Raw genomic sequence first — 19,433 nt, 5'->3', positions numbered from 1 at the left:
GAGGCTCGCTACAATTAATGAATACAGCCGAAGAAGCTCAGAATCTCATAGACATGGTGACAAATAACTAATACTTCTTTGCTCATCAGAGGTAACGTCAACCTGTTCAAAAGAAACGTGTGTTGGAACTAGAGGGAGTGGATACTATCTTGGCATAGAACAAGTTGATGCACCAACAAATCCAGCAACAAATGGAAATGATGGCTAAGAGAATAGATGGCCTCCAACTAGCTTCAGTGAGTACAACAAATCAGGCTTCAATTGAATGAGGTCAAAATGAAGCAGGCAATGTTGAGCAGCAACAAGAACAAGTTCAATACATACAAAACACCTCAAGTTCATTTCAAAACGACTTCCATGGTGACACATACAACTCATCCTGGAGGAACCACCCCAACCTGAGATGGGGTGATAATCAAAACCAGTGGCAGAAGAACAACAACTCCAACCATTCCCGCAATACACACAACCAAAACCACCCATCCAACAACACTAACCAATACAAGAAACCACAAAACACATATCAACCACCTCACCACAATCCACAAACTCATCAAAATAGCATTCCCGCACCAACATCTAACCCCCAAAACTACCACACTACCCCTACAAAAAACTTCCAGCAACCACATTCTACCCCCATTATACCACCAATTGACCATCATGAAAGTAGGCTTTCAAGTCTTGAGGCAGCCCTACAAGCAATTGCTCAGTCCACTCAAAGCTTGATCAAAGTGCAAGAGAGAAATGAAGCTACAATGAAGAGCCTTGAACGGCAAGTGGGACAATTGGCTAAACAACCTGAACGGCCAACCAATATCCTCCCAAGTGACACAGTGCCCAACCCAAGAGAAGAATGCAAAGCTCTTCAGTTGAGAAGTGGCAAAGTAATTGGAGAAAGTCCTAACAAGGAAGCAATAAAACTCAAAGAGCAAGGCACATCAAGCAAGTAAGATGAAGACAAGATAGCAACACCTCAAGAAGGCAAGGAAGATGAAAAGCCACAAAGCAAGACATCCACTCCAGACAACCATCCCAACAACAAGGAGAGTGTGAAGCCACAACAGGAGAACAAGAATGAAGGAGTGAAAGCCTATGTACCCAAGCTTCCATATCCAACCAGGATACACAAAGGAACGAAAGATCAACAATTCCCAAGGTTCTTGGAAATCTTTAAGAAACTTGAAATCAACATCCCATTGGCGGAGGCCTTGGAACAAATGCCACTATATGCAAAGTTTCTTAAAGAATTAATCACCAAGAAGAAGAGTTGGCAAGAGAAAGAAACAGTGATTCTCATGCAAGAGTGTAGTGCCATTATTCAAAGAGGACTGCCACCAAAACTCAAGGATCCAGGCAGCTTCCTCATACCATGTACAATTGGGAGTATAGCCATTGACAAATCACTCTGTGACCTGGGAGCAAGCATTAACTTAATGCCCCTTACCATGATGAAGAAAATGATGATAGAAGAGTTGAAACCCACAAGGATGTCACTCCAACTTGCTGACAGATCTATCAAAATACCAAATGGTGTAGTTGAGAATCTCTTGGTGAAAGTGGGGAACTTTATATTCCCAGCTGATTTTGTAGTCCTAGATATGGACGAAGAGGGGAGCAACTCAGTTATCCTTGGTAGGCCCTTTTTGGCTACAGCTAGAACAATCATTGATGTGGAAAAGGGAGAGATGATCTTCAGGGTACATGATGAGCAAATGACCATAAATGTCTTCAAGGCAATGCAACACCCCGTTGAGAAAGAGAGTTTCATGAGGATTGATGTGGTGGATTCTTTAGTTGAAGAAGTACTTGAAATAAACCATCAAGTGAAACAGGAGGAAGTCCAGGACATCCAAGGACAAGAAGAGAACAAGTTGGAAACACCAGAGGAACCAAGTGAAGCTAAGAAAGAAGAGGCACCACAACAAGAGTTGAAACCACTACCCCCTCATCTTAAATATGCATTTCTTGGTGAAAAGGACAGTTTCCCAGTGATCATCAATTCTACATTGAGTGCTGAGGAAGAAGAAAAGCTACTTGTAGTTTTGAGAGCTCACAAAGAGGCGCTGGGGTGGACCATTGATGACTTGAAAGGCATAAGCCCTGCCATATGCATGTACAAAATACTCTTGGAGGAAAATTCTAAACCAATAGTACAACCTCAGAGAAGATTGAATCCCACAATGAAAGAGGTGGTCCAAAAAGAGGTACTGAAGCTATGTAAAGTTGGGATCATTTACCCCATCTATGACAGTCCATGGGTTAGCCCAGTTCAAGTAGTACCCAAGAAAGGTGGGATGACTGTCATTGTCAATGAGAAGAATGAGCTTATTCCAACAAGAACAGTGACTGGATGGAGGATGTGCATTGACTATAGGAGGCTGAATGATGCCACACGAAAGGACCATTTCCCCCTTCCTTTCATTGACCAGATGCTGGAAAGGCTGGCTGGCCATGCTTATTACTGTTTCCTTGACGGATACTCTGGATATAACCAAATCGTAGTTGACCCCATGGATCAAGAGAAGACCTCCTTTACTTGCCCTTTTGGAGTCTTTGCTTACAGGAGAATGCCATTCGGACTATGTAATGCCCCAGCTACCTTTCAGAGATGCATGCTATCAATCTTCTCGGATATGGTAGAAAAATTTATTGAAGTCTTTATGGATGATTTCTCTATCTTTGGTGATTCTTTCAATACTTGCTTGCACCATCTTACCCTAATCTTGAAGAGGTGCCAAGAAACCAATTTGGTTTTAAACTGGGAGAAATGCCATTTCATGGTACCCGAAGGCATTGTTCTTGGTCACAAAATTTCAAGAGAGGGTATAGAGGTGGACAAGGCAAAAGTAGAAATTATAGAAAAACTTCCTTTACCAACTAGTGTGAAAGCTGTTAGAAGCTTCTTAGGGCATGCTGGATTCTATAGAAGATTCATTAAAGATTTTTCTAAAATAGCAAAGCCACTAAGCAATCTGCTGGTGGTAAACAACCCTTTCCTCTTTGATGATGAATGTAAACATGCCTTTGAAACTCTAAAAGCTAAGCTCACCACAGCACCAATCATCACACCCCCAAGTTGGGGATTGCCTTTTGAACTCATGTGTGATGCAAGTGACCTTGCAATTGGTGCTGTGTTGGGGCAGAGGAAGGAAAAGAAGCTTCATGTTATCTACTATGCAAGTAAAGTGTTGAATGAAACTCAAAGAAATTACACTACAACAGAGAAAGAGTTGCTAGCTGTGGTATATGCTTTTGATAAGTTTAGACAATATTTGATTGGATCTAAAGTTTTAGTATATACTGACCATGCTGCTCTTAAGTATCTTATGTCAAAACAGGATGCCAAACCAAGGCTAATCAGATAGGTACTACTCCTACAAGAGTTTGACATTAAGAGAAAGGATAGAAAGGGTAGTGAAAATCAAGTTGTTGACCATCTATCAAGGGTGCCACAAGATACATGTCAAGACAATCTTCAATCAATAAATGAAGAATTTCCAGATGAGCACCTCTTGCAGATTCAACATGTTCCTTGGTTCGCAGACATGGCAAACTATAAGGCAGGAAGGATTATACCACAAGAATACACAAAATAACAAGTCAAGAAGTTGTTACATGAGGCTAAGTTCTTCTTCTGGGATGAGCCATTTCTATTCAAAAGGTGCCCAGATGGAATGATAAGAAGGTGTGTACCGGAGGTTGAGATGAAGGACATACTATGGCATTGTCACAACTCAAGCTATGGTGGCCATTTTGGAGCTGAGAGAACTGCTGCAAAGGTACTTCAAAGTGGTTTCTACTGGCCTTCCATCTTCAAGGATGCTAGAGACTTTGTGAGCCATTGCAATGAGTGTCAAAGAACAGGAATTTTGACAAGGAGAAACGAGATGCCTCAGAAGTTCATTTTGGAAGTGGAACTCTTTGATTTATGGGGAATAGACTTCATGGGACCCTTTTCTCCATCCTACACATTCAAATACATTTTGGTGGCAGTGGAGTATGTTTCAAAATGGGTAGAAGCAATAGCCACCACTACATGTGATACCAATGTAGTGTTGCAATTCTTAAAGAGAAACATCTTCACAAGATTTGGAGTGCCCAAGGGACTTATAAGTGATGGAGGAAGCCACTTCTATAACAAGCAATTAAATTCTCTACTTCACAAATATGGAGTTACTCACAAAGTGGCCACACCTTATCACCCACAGATAAATGGGCAAGCTGAACTTGATAACAGAGAGCTAAAGAAGATCCTGGAGAAAACTGTGGGAGCAACAAGAAAGGATTGGGTTCGGAAGCTGGATGATGCACTTTGGGCATACAGAACAACATTCAAAATGCCCATAGGAAAATCTCCATTTCAGCTGGTGTATGGGAAGGCATGCCATCTCCCTGTGGAGCTTGAACACAAGGCCTTTTGGGCCACCAAACTTTTGAATTTAGATGCTCAAGCAGCAGGAGAAAAGAGGTTACTACAACTCAATAAATTAGAGGAATTCAGATTGGAGGCATATGAAAATACCAGAATATACAAAGAAAGAGCAAAAAGGTGGCATGACAAGAGGATCTCCCAAAGAACATTCGAATTAGGCCAAAAAGTGTTGCTATTCAACTTAAGACTGAAGATTTTCCCTGGAAAGCTCAGATCTAGATGGACTGGTCCATATACCATCACCAAAGTATCCCCTCATGGCTATGTGGAATTACTTTATGAAGCTTCAAAACAGACCTTCACAGCCAATGGACATAGGGTGAAACTTTATCTTGGTGGCTCTTGGAGCAAGGAAGAAAATGTGCACTTACTAACATGAGCAAAAGAGCTGCAATGTCAAGCTAAGGACGATAAACAAGCGCTTCATGGGAGGCAACCCATGCACAGGAGTCTTTTATTTTCATGCTTTAAGTGATAATAAAGAGTGAACTAGCATATAGTGTATGCAAAGAACTAAGTTTGGTGTGACCAATCTCAAAATAATTGCAAAAGTTTTCTTTACAACACTTAGTCACAAACTAAGTTTGGTGTCTATACATACACGAAAATACTAGACCATAGAGCAACAGTGTAGTTATTTCTTTTAGTAATATAGAAGCAATCACAAAAAAAAAAGGAAGAGAGAGTGTAAATTTTTTAAGATAATATCATCATAATTTGTTGGCATGTGTTAAGACACTTCAAGAATCTCAATGTTTTGGAATTTTGTTGCAGGGAAGTGAAAGAAAGAAGTGATGGGGAATCCTTGAAGAGAAGTCACGGACACACAAGGAAAAGAAAATCACATGAGTCTTGAATTATGTGCATTGAGGAAAACACCTTAGCATGCATTAGGCAAAGAAGTTTCATTTTCCCCATGCCTTGACCGAACATTCAAAACCATTCCCCCATCATAAATATCACTTTAACTACTCTAACCATATTCATCAAACCTCACTTTATCCTCACTCATATATACCCTTCTCCATCACCCCATTTCATCAATTCACCTCAGCCGAATTCACATTCAACTTTTAAATCATCCTTGCTTTGCAGATTTTTAGCTTTGAACCTATGTTTTGCTCAACAAAACTTAGAGTGCACTAACTCCCCCTAGCCTACCCGAACCACCCACTTCCCTCTCACAATCACTTTCTAGCTTGTATAATTTACCTTGTCACCATATCTATCTACCCCCCCTTCATAAACATTTTCTTTATGCTTGAGGACAAGCATTCATCTAAGTTTGGTGTTGGAAGATTTAACCCTTGCAATTGAATTTCAATGGCCTCATCATCAAGAGCTAGGAGGGACAAGCAAACCATCACAGATGAAGAACAAAGCCACTTTGATCGAAAGAGATTCAAATCCAAACACAATGAGCGTATCTTTAGTTGGATGTCAAGCAAAGATGTTGTCCCGGAGTTACCTTTCAAGCTAAAAAAGGAGGAATATTCTGAGATACAAAAAATAATTAGGAAGAGGGGATAGGAGCTTCTCTGTAACCAACCTCAAGAAGTGAGCATGCTTCTCATCCATGAGTTCTACACTAATGTGATAAGAGAATTTGATGATGAAGAGCCATACTTGGGCTAGTAAATCCGAGGGGTGCTTCATCACCCGGTAACTTGAGTTAACTAACTCGGGATTATCAATTGAAAACCCACATTCAAGAGTATCTCTATAACAGAACATTTAGCAACCCAAAGAGGTGTTGGACACCACTATCCAGATAAAGTTTCAATGTTATATGCCTGTGATTGAATGTGTTAAGGAGAGAGGCTTGAGTTAGTAAATCTTTAAGAGTGCTTCAACACTTAACAACTTAAACCAACTGGTTTGGGATTGTTGATTGAAAGCTTATGCTAAAGAGCCGCCTTAAGACAAGATTTTTAGCTCAAATTGAAACAAAAGAAAAAAAAAGGGAGAAAAGAAAAGTAGAGAAAAGAATAACTTAAGGACTATATGCTAAGGTAAAGAAAAAGAGTCTAGTGAAATTAACCAACCTAGTACTGGAGCAAGCATTTCAACTAAGAATTTAGATTAGCCTTGATCAGTTCCACTAAACAGGTGACTACACAATTGAGGATGACATTTTTCATGGAAGAATTCTTCTCTGTTAAGACATTCAATTCTTGCATCTTAAACTCTTTTGTCAAATTATTCTATCTCTTGCTTGAGGACAAGCAATATTTTAAGTTTGGTGTTGTGATGCATTTGCATAATTGCTAGATTAGCTAGTCAGTTTAGTTAGTTTTAGCTTAGTTTCACTCATTTTCTTTGAATTAAACAAGTATTTCTATGAGTTTTGTTTTCATGCATAAGAATACCAAGGACCATGTTAATTGTGGCTAATTTCATGCAAATGAGTCAAGGAATGCATAAATAAATAAATCTCATGAAGTTGATTACATTGATTGCATGCATTGGTGAGACTTTGAAGCAAGTTTCCTTGTTTATGATAGGTGATGCAACAAGAAGGCATTGAAGCAAGAATGAAACAAGCAAGTGGCTAACAATTAATTCAAGATGGGAAACATGCATGTTGCTAACTTGGAATTACATTGAAGTGCTTGGCAACAACGCCAAGAAGTAAACTGGGCAAGAAGAAGAGGAGTTGGGCATTGCCAATGCCAGGAACAAGGGCGTGCTCCAAGGCAACGCCAGGCAGCCCTGGGGAATGAATATAGAGAAGTTGCACGTTGCTAACTTGCACTTCAACTAAAGTGTCCATCAACAACGCCCAACAATGCAAGGCAGCCCTGGAGAACACTTTTGAGCGTTGCCAACTTGGAGAAAGGGTGAGTGTTTGATGGTAACGCAGGCAAGCAAGGAATTGGGCCAGGGAGGAGCTCGAGGGCGTTGCCAACGTGGGAATATATAGGCGTTCTTCAAGGCAATGCTGAGCTAGAAGATTTGGTCCAGCCAAGGAAGCTCGAGCACGTTGCCAACGCCAGCTTCCAAAGGCGTGTTTAGGGACAACGTAGCAAGCACAAAGCTCAAGCTCGTTGCCAACTCCATGATGCATGGACGTGTTTGATGGAAACGCCAGTAGCATAGGCAATTGAAGGCAACCCAGGGAAGAAGCTCGAGCACGTTGCCAACGTGCTACTTCACTAGAGTGTTTAGAGGCAACGCCAGGGGGGAAAGCTTGGAAGGAGGCAATCCTGGAGAGCACGTTACTAACGTGCTGCTTCACTAGTGTGTTTGAAGACAACGTCAAGACTTGGCCCAGGAAGGGGAGAAGCTGGCGTTGCCAACGCCAGGAATAAGAAACGTGTTCCAAGGCAACGCAGCAAGCCTTGGATCTCCACCCATCGAGCACGTTGCCAACGCCAGCCTTCATTGGCCTGTTTGGCAACAACTCAAGGCAGCTTGGATGATACCTTTCCAACTCAAGCACGTTGCCAACGCCAGGAAACATAGGCGTGTTCAATGACAACGCCAAGCAGCAAGCATGGAGCCTTAAGGAAGGCTCGAGCACGTTGCCAACTCCAGGAAGTGTTGGAGTGTTTTATGACAACGCCAAGCAAGGAGGCTGTCCAGGAAAGGAAGCCAACGTTGCCAACGCTGAAGTGCATAGGCGTTATCCAAAGCAACGCAGCAAACAAGTTTGGAGAGCAATCCTCCCTCACTCAAGCACGTTGCTAATGCCAAGCTCTATAGGTGTGTTCCAAGGCAACGTGACAAGCAAAGTTGAAGGCTAGAAAGCAGCCCTGGAGGGAAGCAACGAGCACGTTGCCAACGTGCCAACAAGGGGGCGTGTTTGAGGACAACGCCAGCCCCATGATTCAGCCTTGGAAGGCTTGGCACGTTGCCAACTTGGGAAGAGAGGGGCGTGTTCAGCAACAACTTCAATAAACTTGGCAGCCTGACCTTACCTTCTTTGAGGAAGCATAACTTGAGCTACAAAGCTCCAATTGAGGTGATTCCAAGTGCATTAGAAAGAAGACATTCTGAGCTTTTCAATGATGTATGATAGTCTAAATTAAAGCAGAGGATTGACACTCAAATTCTGGGCAACATTAAGCATGAAAGTAGAGTCAAGAAGAAAAAAAGCAAGTTGTTAGCAACAACTTGGGCTAACAACGCTCAAGTATCAAAGCCCACTCCTAGAAAATACCATGCACGTTGCCAACGTGCATTAAGGCTAGCGTTATTGGCAAAAATGCCAAGCCATTGGGCCAGAAGCATTATGAATGAACTCCTCCTTCCAAGTTTAGCAACACTTCTTCCATTGAGCCAGGAATTCAACAAAGAGAAAGCCCACATTGGTAGCCCAAATTAAAGATCTCTGAAGGAGTTTTAGGAGTAGTATAAATAGAGAAGAGTTTGGTACTTTGAAGGGACTTTTACTTTTGACTTTTATTTTTAGCAATTTTTACTCTTAGACACTTTTACTTCTACACATAGAGTTTTTTTTTGGGTTTTCACTGCTTCTCAACCATATTTTATTTTGTTTTCTTCTGGCAACTTTGAATTGGAGTTTCAAGAACTTCTTCTTCTTCTTCATTCTTCTCAATACTTAGTTTGATTTTCATCTATTGCAATTGTTATTGAAATTGGAGCTATGATTCACTAAACCCCACTTTCATTAGGGGGAAGAGCTCTACTTGTTTGAATGAATTGATATCTCTTCTCCTCCTTCTTAATTCAAGTGGTTAATCCAAGAGGAAACTCTTTTTCTTCAAAGATTCAATCACCATCAAGAGAGGGATTAATCTATATGAATTATGTGGTGAATTTGAGAAAGGAGTCACATAATTCAGTTTAGAGTTCATCCTTTCATGATTTCCTTGATCAATACACTTTGGTTGGTATGTGAGATGTAAGCTACCTTAGTTGAGATTCTGGAAGTTGTGTGGCTTGGATTAGAAATTGAACTTCATCTCTTCTCATGAACAATTAGATCACGAGAGTGGCAATTAGTTGTGTTGAGAGAAATTGAGTTACCAAGAGATTGGGACTCAATTACCCACAATTTGCCATGGATCTATACCTATGATTGAGAAGGAATTGATCAACATCAATTCATGAGAATTTGCATCTCCGATCCCTAATGATCCTCTCCATCATCAATTCTCATTTCTTTTGCTCTTTAGTTGTTTGAATACCCATTACCCAATTCCCTTCTACATTCTTGCAATTCATTATTCTTGTCATTTACATTCTGTTTCTATATTTCTTGCTATTTACTCTTATGCTCTTTAAAATTCTGCAATCTTTACTTTCTTGCAATTTATCTTTAATGTCATTTAAGTTTCTTGCATTTTAAGTTTCAGTTATTTACTTTCATCTTCTTTCTCTCTTCTAGTTCTTTAAATTCCTTGCCATTTAAATTTTTGCAATTATGTTCAAAAATCACAAATCTCATGAAATCAAAACCATGTTTGCTTGATTAAATCTACCATTTAACTAAAGTTGCTTAATCTACCAATCTCCGTGGGATCGACCTCACTCTTAGTGAGTTTTATTACTTGATACGACCCGGTATATTTGCCGGTAATTACGTGAAATTAATTTTTTACGTATCAACGCGCGTATTGTGCAATTAGCTTCAAGGACGCGTACTCGCCAGGTGCATGCACGCGCGGGTGGTTTGTGCTTTAGGCAAGGTGCTGGTGCAGTGTCGGCGCAACTCTCGGGTCAATGTATGGAGGGGTGAGATTTTTCAATCCACGCGTTCGCGCACATAGCCTGCCCGCGTGGATGGTCAAAAATGCTTGAGGCGCGCGTACGCGCCAGGTGCGTGCACGCGCGGGTTGGTGCTCTGTTTTTCTAAATTTTTCCAAGTTCTTGCACCAAACCAAGCATTCCAAACCTAAAAACAGCTACCCAAACACCATAAAACTTTATTCAACATATTAAACTACCAATTAAACTCAACAAACTACTCTAAATATGAATTTAAACTAATTCTACCAATATTTACAAAAGAGAAAATGAAAAGATATTACCATGGTGGGGTGTCTCCCACCTGGTACTTTTGTTTATTGTCCTTAAGTTGGACTTATGGGGAGCTCCTCTTAAGGTGGCTTGTGCTTGAAGCTATCCTTGAACATCTACCAATGCTTGAATCTCCAATAAGCTTTAGTCTTCAAAGATGATAACTCCAAGCCTTGATGGAGTTCCACACAAGCCATGGGCTCCCAAATTTAATTCTCCTCGTGCGATCTGGGATCCTACACTTTGTTTTGACACCCATCTTCAAATTGATCATCATTATTCCACTTGGGTGGTTTAGCCTTGGAATTCTCAAAGAAGCCTCCAAACAAATTCCTAGACCCATACAATTTGGTTCTACACCAAACCTTGCAATCAAACTTTGAGCATGCAACCATTATGAACTTAGAGTGATGATTCCAACCATTACACAACTCTCTCTTACTCTTAACTCCACAAAGAGCTCTAAGTTGACCATTATTTTCAATCAAACCATATTCAAGTGAGAAATCAAAGCTTAGGGATAAGAATTTTACCCACTTGAATGTTGTGTTGGGTGATGGTGACTTAGGAAGGGGTGGCCCCAATGATCTTGCAAGCTCCACTCCCTTGTGCTCTTCCTTGACTATCTCCACCTCTTTACAACTTTCCTCAACTTCAATATCTTCCTCTTGATGGCTCACTTCCAATTCAATTTCTTCTTCATTGCTCACCAAGGGCAAGAGAGGTTGTACATCTTCTTCCTTGATCTCCATGTCAAGCCCAATGGGAGAAGATTCAATTGTACATAAAAATTCATCAATGTTGAATCCATCTCTTGATCAACCTCTTCAAAGTTTTCCACCTTGATATGCCTTGGAAGTTGTACACCCTCCTCAACATCAATATCAAGCTTCTTGAAAGAGGGCTCCATAATTCTACATTCCCATGGACTTCCAACATCTCCTATGTTTTCAACCACTCCTTCCGGCTCAATTGTCTTGACTTCCTCCCCCTGTGGCAATTCGTTCTTCAACTCCTCTTTTTCACCTTGAAGCTCTAAATTCACTCTCTCACTATGCTCCTTAATTGCTTCTCCACATTCGTCAATGGGAGTGCCTTGGTTGCTTAGGCTTAGTTGGGAGGAGACCATATTGCGAACAGCTTCTGCTATGGTAGCTATCTTGGCTTTTAACTCCTTAAACTCCTTTTGGTTCTCTTCTTGCCTTCGAATGTAAGAACTAAAGCATTCTTGGAAAGAATCATCCATTGGAGGTGGTGTGGAAAAAGAAGGATCATTGTTTGGGAAGGAAGTTTCATAATTAGAAGTTAGTTCATCTTGGTAAGGGTATGGAGATGGTGTATATTGAGATGGTTCTTGAATGTAATTATGTTGGAATGGTGGGGGTTACATGTGTGGTTCATATGGTTCATAAGGTGGTTGGTATGGTGGATAAGAATTAGGGTCATAATGTGGTGTTTGGTTGTAGGGGGCTTGTGAGTAAGGTAGTTCAAAGTCATGTTGAGGGGGTGGTTCATAGGCATGTGGTGGTGGTTGTTGACAATCACAATAAGGGTCACCACATCCATTAGATTGATATGCATTAGGATTAGAATTATACCCATAAGAAACCGGAGGTTGTGGTTGCCAAGAAGGTTGATCAATCCCTTGAGGCTCCTCCCATCTTTGATTGTTCCATCTTTGATGCACATCTTCATTGTAGCTTGATAGACGAAGGAATTATCGTGTCGGTATAGAATTTCACAATTGAAATCTCGTTGCAAGTATAGTTCTACACCAACAAACAATCCTCCCAATCAAAAATTTAGGTTGTCACAATTAACAATCCCCAATAAGAATTAACCGAAGTATTAAGACTCCGGGTCGTCTCCCTAGGAACCAATGGAGTGCATGTGTATTGACTATAGAGGGGAAGAAAAAGGGGTTTTGTTTATGAGATGGCAAGAAAATAAGTAAATTGAGCGAGTAAGCAAAGAAAGCAATTTAAAGAACTCTTGGCTAAGAAATGGGTACTTAAGATCACAATCCTAGTTAATACCAATTATTGACAATTATGAGAGGCCAACCCATTAAGTCTACTTCTCGAAGCCTTAAGTACGTCACATTTACTCCTAGACTGGAAGTATGTCAAATAGGCCTAATCACATCCACCCATAAGTCCTAACCTCCCCATCAATTGGTTTAGTAGTGGATAGCGTCAATGGGCTTCAAATTGATCACACAGGGTTCTCAAATTACCAATTCCATGATATCCAAAACTAAAGATCACTTAAGTCCCTTGGCCTAGACCAAGAGTTGACAAAACTACTCAAGAACTGAAGAAAACATTTCATCAAACACCTAGAGTGCAATAAAAATTGACATCATAACTTGCAAGGATACTAAAATCTACCACTATTAATTGCAAGAAAAGTAAATTCACAACTCAAATCAACATCAATTAAAGGGACATCAACATTAAAATTGCATTAAATGTAACCTAATCCAACATAAGTGCATGAATGTAAAAGAGAGCATGAAAGTAAAATTAACACTACAAATCATGAGGATCAAGGAGTAGAAGTAAGAGATCATAAAAGAAATGAGATGAGAACATGTAATTAACCTAAATCTAGAAGAGATTAACCTAACCTAATTCTAGAGAGAAGAGGGAGCTTCTCTCTCTAGAAACTAACCTACATAATGCTATACCTACAACTAATTGCTCCCCCTTTGCTTGGACTTCAATTCTGCATGAAATACACTCAGAAACAAGTTGGATTTGGGCTTGGGCAGCTCAGAAATCGCCCCCAGCATTTTGCCATTAAGTGGGCCAAGTACGAGTGTTGGCGCGTGCGCGCCATGTGCGCGTGCGCGTTGATTGGCAAATCCCCATCCGTGCGGAAGCGGCATGTTTGCGTGCGCATCCTTGTGAGAGACCACGTTTGCGCGTGCGCGCCTTGTACGCGTGCGCGTCGATTGGTTCCTTCCAAATCTTTGTTTCTTCATGCATTCTTCTCTTTGCATGCTTTTCTCCTCATTTCTTCCATCCGATAATTGTCTAATGAACCTGAAATTACTTAACAAACACATCAAGGCATCGAATGGAATTAAGGTGGGTTAAAATCACCAATTTAAGGCCTAAAAAGCATGTTTTTACAATTAAGCATAATTTAAGGGAGAATTACAAAACCATGCTATTTCATTGAATAAATGTGGGAAAAAGTGGATAAATCCCCCAAAATAAGCACAAAATAAACCACGAAATCGGGGTTTATCAAATCTCCCCACACTTAAACTAAGCATGTCCTCATGCTAAAATCAAGAAAGAAGCAAAGGGTATCACATTTATTCAATGCAAGCTACCAACTAAATGCAATCTATTTATATGCAAGTTATCTACATGAATGCAATGGCTCAGTCAAAACAAGTCAATTTCCAAGAGTACACATGTAAGCACAAGGGCTAAGGTATTTGCAATCAAGCAAACCACAATTGGATTGAATCATCGAAAAAGTTCACAAACTTGCAAGAGGAGATTATTAAGGGTGGAAACATGTAATTGAGCGATCGAACCCTCACCGGATATGTATCCGCTCTAAGCACTCAAGTGTATGGGGTTGATTCACTCAATTCTCCTCTAATCATGCTTTCCAAGATTTGTTTTTCATCTAACAATCAACAATTAATTCATGCATGTATACAAATATCATGAGGGCTTTCCTATGGGTTGTAATGGGGCTAGGGTCAAGGTAGGATGCATATAGTCAAGTGAGTTAGAGATTTGAATCTTTGATTAACTTAAACTTCCCACCTAACCTATGACAACCTATACAATTCTAAATAAACCTAACTACCCATTCTTCACTTTTTCGCATACTCATGCATTCTATTTTAAACACCACACATATGCATTGATTATTATTGAACCTTGAACCTTGGGGCATTTTGTGCCCTTTTTATTGCAATTCTTTTTCTTTCTTATATATATATATATATATATATATTATTTTTATTTTTATTTTTATTTTTATTTTTTTGTAAAGTATATATACAAGTATTAATGCATATGGTTTTACATTTGATTAATACATGAGTATATACCCAATTCCCAAAATTTTTCAATAAAAATATAAACACACTTTTATCTCTACCCAATGTTCCCAACTCTCCCAAAATCAAACAATGAACAATCTCACTAGCCTAAGCTAATCAAAGATCCAAACAAGGGACATTTATTGTTTTTCACTTAGGCTTGTAGTGTGCTATAATTAAGAATAAGTGGGTTAAGCATAGGCTCAACATTTGGCTAACAATGGAAGATAAAAGTGTAGGCTATTTGGGTAAGTGAGCTATTTGAACAATGGCCTCAATCATATAAATGCATGTATACGCAAATAATGGACATAAAGAATCAAACAAATCAAAGATTACAATCATAGAGAGAAAATAACTCACACAAGAATGAAAATAAGTGGTTATATATGATGTAACCACACGATTAGGCCCAAATCTCACATGCTTGTGTTCTTAGCTCAAAACATGATCCACAAAGTATATACTTCAAGCAAGTTCTAAAAAAAATTCTCAACCAATTGGGGTGGTGCCCTAAAAATAAGTTTCTTGGAAATTTCATCATATTGATTGAGCTTATTCTACTGCAAAATTGTGATTTAGAAATTTTTTTTTTTAAATTCTCCTAGTTTACCCCTTTTTCAATCAAAACACATTTCTTATATAAAAAGGGTCAACTAGACTTTCAGTAATCTATTAATTTTCTAATCACAATCAACAACTGAGATGCAATATATATATATATATATATATATATATATATATATATATATATATATATATATATATATATATATATATACTAAAAGTGTGCAACAACCAAAATAAGAGTATCTACAAAAGCATAAATATGTACAGCAACCAAACTAGCATTTTTCTGTTAGTTTTAGTTGTTTTATGCATTTTCTTGAGCTTAAAGTAACCAAGAATGGTTAAATGAATAACAAAGCAATGAACCATCCAAACAGTATGATTTTGATGCAAATTCCATGAGTTTTTAGTTATATTACTTGAATGCTATGAATGGAAGATTTCTCATGAAATTTTGCAAGACTTTGATGCAATTGTTTGGATGATTTCAGGGAAGAAGAGGCTAGGCAAGGAAGCAACAAAATCAATAAAGGAAGCTTGAATATCACATGTGGAGTTTAAGTTCCAGTTTAAGCTTAAACTGGAACTTAAACTACCAAGCCATATAATGCTGGAAATGGCGTTTAAGTTCCAGTTTAAGCCTAAACTGGAGCTTAAACGCCAGAATCATGAAGGCTAGGAAATGCTGGAACTGGCGTTTAACCTCCAGTTTAACCTTAAACTGGAAGTTAAACGCCAGAATGAGAATTTCACCAAGGGAGCATTTCCACGTTTAAGCTCCAGTTTAACCTTAAACTGGAGCTTAAACGTGTTCGACACAAATTCTCACCAAAGAAGCATTTCCACGTTTAACCTCCAGTTTAACCTTAAACTGGAGGTTAAACGCCAGAAGTAAGAAAGGCACCAGGAGCATTTCCACGTTTAAGCTCCAGTTTAACCTTAAACTGGAGCTTAAACGTTTTCGACTATTTCTCTCCTCCAGGGTTGCTTTCTCATTTCCACGTTTAAGCTTCAGTTTAACCTTAAACTGAAGCTTATACGTGTTCGACCCAATTGCTCCTCCAGGGTTGCTTTCTTCATTTCCACGTTTAAGCTTCAGTTTAACCTTAAACTGAAGCTTAAACGTGTTCGACATTTCACACTCCTGGGTTGCTTTCTTCCATTTCCACGTTTAAGTTTCAGTTTAACCTTAAACTGAAACTTAAACTTCAACTTAAACGCCACTTTTTGAAAGGGTTTCTGGGCCAAATATATTGAAGTTTAAGTTAGCATTTGAGCACAAACATTAACTTAAACGTATTATGGTATGAAACCCAATTGAATATCATGGTTTATGGGATTGGGCCTGAAGAATTGATGAGTCTGGAGCTTCAATTTGTTGAGTCTTGTGTCATTACTTGTTTATCACTAAGTTTGCTCAATGAATGTTACAGAATTGGATCACAGCCTCATCAGGATTATGGATCATAAACCCAAAGCAAAAGGAAATCAGGGAAAGGCCTCAAAGCCCAAGAAACACAACAGAAGCTCAATTTAGAAAGTGTATAAATAGGATAGAATTTAAGTTGGTTGACACACACTCGAGGAGATTTTTACACGGAGAACTTTGGATCATTTTCTTTTAGTTTTGTAATTGAATTCAGAGCTATGACTCACTAAACCCCTTTCATTGGGTTAGGGAGCTCTATTGTAATTCAATGAATCAATAATAGTTTTATCTTCTTCTTCAATCTTTTCTCTTGAATTTTGTTAGAAAGTTTCTCGATCTAATTCCATTGGGTAGTTGTCTTGGGAAAGAAACTACCCATAATTGGAATCCTTCGGAACCTTGGGAAAGGAATGGAGGATTCATGCTAGAGAAGCTTTCTCACAGTGAATTGGATTGGGGTTTGGATGGATATTGTGACATGTAATCCTACCAAATTGTGGTTCATGAAACTGTGTGGTATAATCAGTGATCGAGCATCATCTCTTCTTATGAACATTTAAACCAAGGGATTGGGAATTTGTTTGTTTTTAGAGAGAATTGGTGAGCCAAGGGATTGGGATCCAATCATATAAGATTGCCAAGCAAAATTTAATGAATGCATTGGTTGAGGAAGGGATAAAAGTTGTTTTGATTCGAAGATCTCAATATCTCCTAACACCCAATGAATTCCCATTTCTGATTTACCACTTTCTCTTTACATTCTGCAATTAAATTCATGCAATCACCCCCATCCCTTTTAATTTCAGCAATTTAACTTCTCGCTCTTTAATTCATGCAATTTTACATTCCGCAATTCTCATCTAAATCTTGATTCCGCTCAACTAGAACATACTTCTAATCTGAATTGCTCACTCAACCAATCCTTGTGGGATTCGACCTCACTCTATTGTGAGTTTTTACTTGACGATAACCGGTGCACTTGCCGGAAGGAATTTTGCCGATCGTGCAATTTCCTAAATCGTAGCATAACAAGTTTATGCACATCAAGTTTATGGCGCCGTTGCCGGGGATTGGTTTTCGATTGACAATTCTCAAATTGGAAGTTAACTAGATTGAGCATTTTTTTTCTTGCTTTGTTAATTCAGTTCAAGTTACTTGTTGAATTTTAATTTCTGCACTCTGTTACATGCTTTCTTTCTTTATGCCTTTAAATTTAAGCAACTAACTCACTGACTCACTAACTATTTGAATTAATTCCTCAACTGCTCTAACCATACTCTTCCATTAACCAAGAGTATTTCACTTGTTTGGTGCCTGTGCTGTGTTCTTGTATGACAGGTAGGAGAGGAGAGACATCAACTCCTCCATATACTGAACCAGAGAGGACCCTTCATAGACTTAGAAGGGAAGCAAGAGGGAAGAGAGTACTGAGAGAAGAGGAATCTGAAGGAGAATCTGAGGACAATTTTGAGGAAGCTCTAGATCTCAACATGGATAGAGAAGTTCACAACCATGAGAGAGCGGATGGAAACAATGCCATTCCCGAGAGGAGGGTTCCTGGTTCATACATAAACCCAACCTCTGGGAATTGTGGTAGCAGCATTCAGAAACCACCCATTCAGGCCAACAATTTTGAACTCAAACCACAGCTAATATCACTTGTGGAGGATCATTGTTCATTTGGTGGGAGTGCTAATGAAGATCCAAGGGGGAGCCTAACAACCTGGGATGAGGTGGAAAGCAAGTTTCTGGCACGTTTCTACCCCCCACAAAAGGTCAATAGGCTTCGATCTGAGGTTCAGACTTTTAGACAACAAGATGGTGAAACTCTCTATGAGGCATGGGAGAGGTTCAAGGATTTGACAAGGAAAAGCCCACCAGACATGTTCCATGACTGGGTGCAATTGCATATTTTCTATGATGGACTTTCTTATGAATCAAGGAAGGCTGTAGACCATTCATCGGGAGGTTCATTGAACAGGAAAAAGACTGTGGAAGAAGCCATTGAAGTGATTGAGACAGTGGCTGAGAATGAGTACTACTATGCTTCAGAGAGACACAACACTAAGGGAGTCATGGAGCTGAACAATGTTGATACAATTTTAGCCCAAAACAAAGTGTTTGCCAAGCAACTAGCAGAGCTCACCAGGAAATTAGAAACAAAGCAAGTGGCTGCAATACACACACAAGATCAAGAGGAAGTAAGCACTGAAGGAGGTGATTGGGAAGAGGCCAACTATGTGGGAAACCAACAAAGGCAATCATATGATCCACATTCCAACACTTACAACCCAGGATGGAAAAACCACCCAAACTTTGGGTGGGGGAACCAACAAACCCAACCACAAAACCACAAACCTTACAACCAAAACCAACATAACAATTCCACATACCAAAACTCCAACCAAAGATCATACCAAGCCACACAAAACACTTACTCCCAACCATCATATCATGGCCAAAATAATCAACCTACCCAACCTAATCCGAACCAACAATTTCAAGATCAATTAAACAGGATAGAAGGAATGCTTGCAACCATGAGTCAAGACATAACCGAATTGAAAGCCTTTAAGGAAGAAGTAAATTCTAACCTGCAAAACCAAGGAGCTGCCATCCAGAAGCTAGAAAATCAAATTGTGTATTTGTCTAAGCAAACCCCTGGGCCAAGCGTTTCTCATGCTGCCAAGGCTATTGCAAGGGAAGAATGTAAGGCCATAACCCTCAGAAGTGGAAAGAATCTAAAGGAGATCTCAAAGGAAACCACAGAGGATGAAGCAAAGGAAAATGTGAGAGACAAGGAACAAGGACAATCTTTTACACCGTCTGCAACAAAAGAAAAAGAAAAAGAGGTCCTGAAGCCTTATACACCTAAAGCACCATATCCTCAACGTTTGATGAAAAGTGAAAAGGATGGCCAATTCTCCAGGTTCTTGGAGATT

At 39.5% G+C, this 19,433-nt stretch overlaps 1 non-coding gene across 1 annotated transcript; it reads right to left on the bottom strand.

Moving 5' to 3' along the window:
• Nucleotides 1-18,272: 18,272 nt before the first annotated feature.
• Nucleotides 18,273-18,376, bottom strand: LOC112759981 (small nucleolar RNA R71). Its single transcript, XR_003180440.1, has one exon. It is a non-coding gene; the product is annotated as a small nucleolar RNA R71 (small nucleolar RNA).
• Between the last annotated feature and the right edge of the window lie 1,057 nt (nt 18,377-19,433).

This window comes from Arachis hypogaea, chromosome 16 (genome assembly GCF_003086295.3).
Source record: "Arachis hypogaea cultivar Tifrunner chromosome 16, arahy.Tifrunner.gnm2.J5K5, whole genome shotgun sequence".
NCBI classification, from domain to species: Eukaryota; Viridiplantae; Streptophyta; class Magnoliopsida; order Fabales; family Fabaceae; genus Arachis; species Arachis hypogaea.
This window is presented reverse-complemented; position numbering and strand designations above follow the sequence as displayed.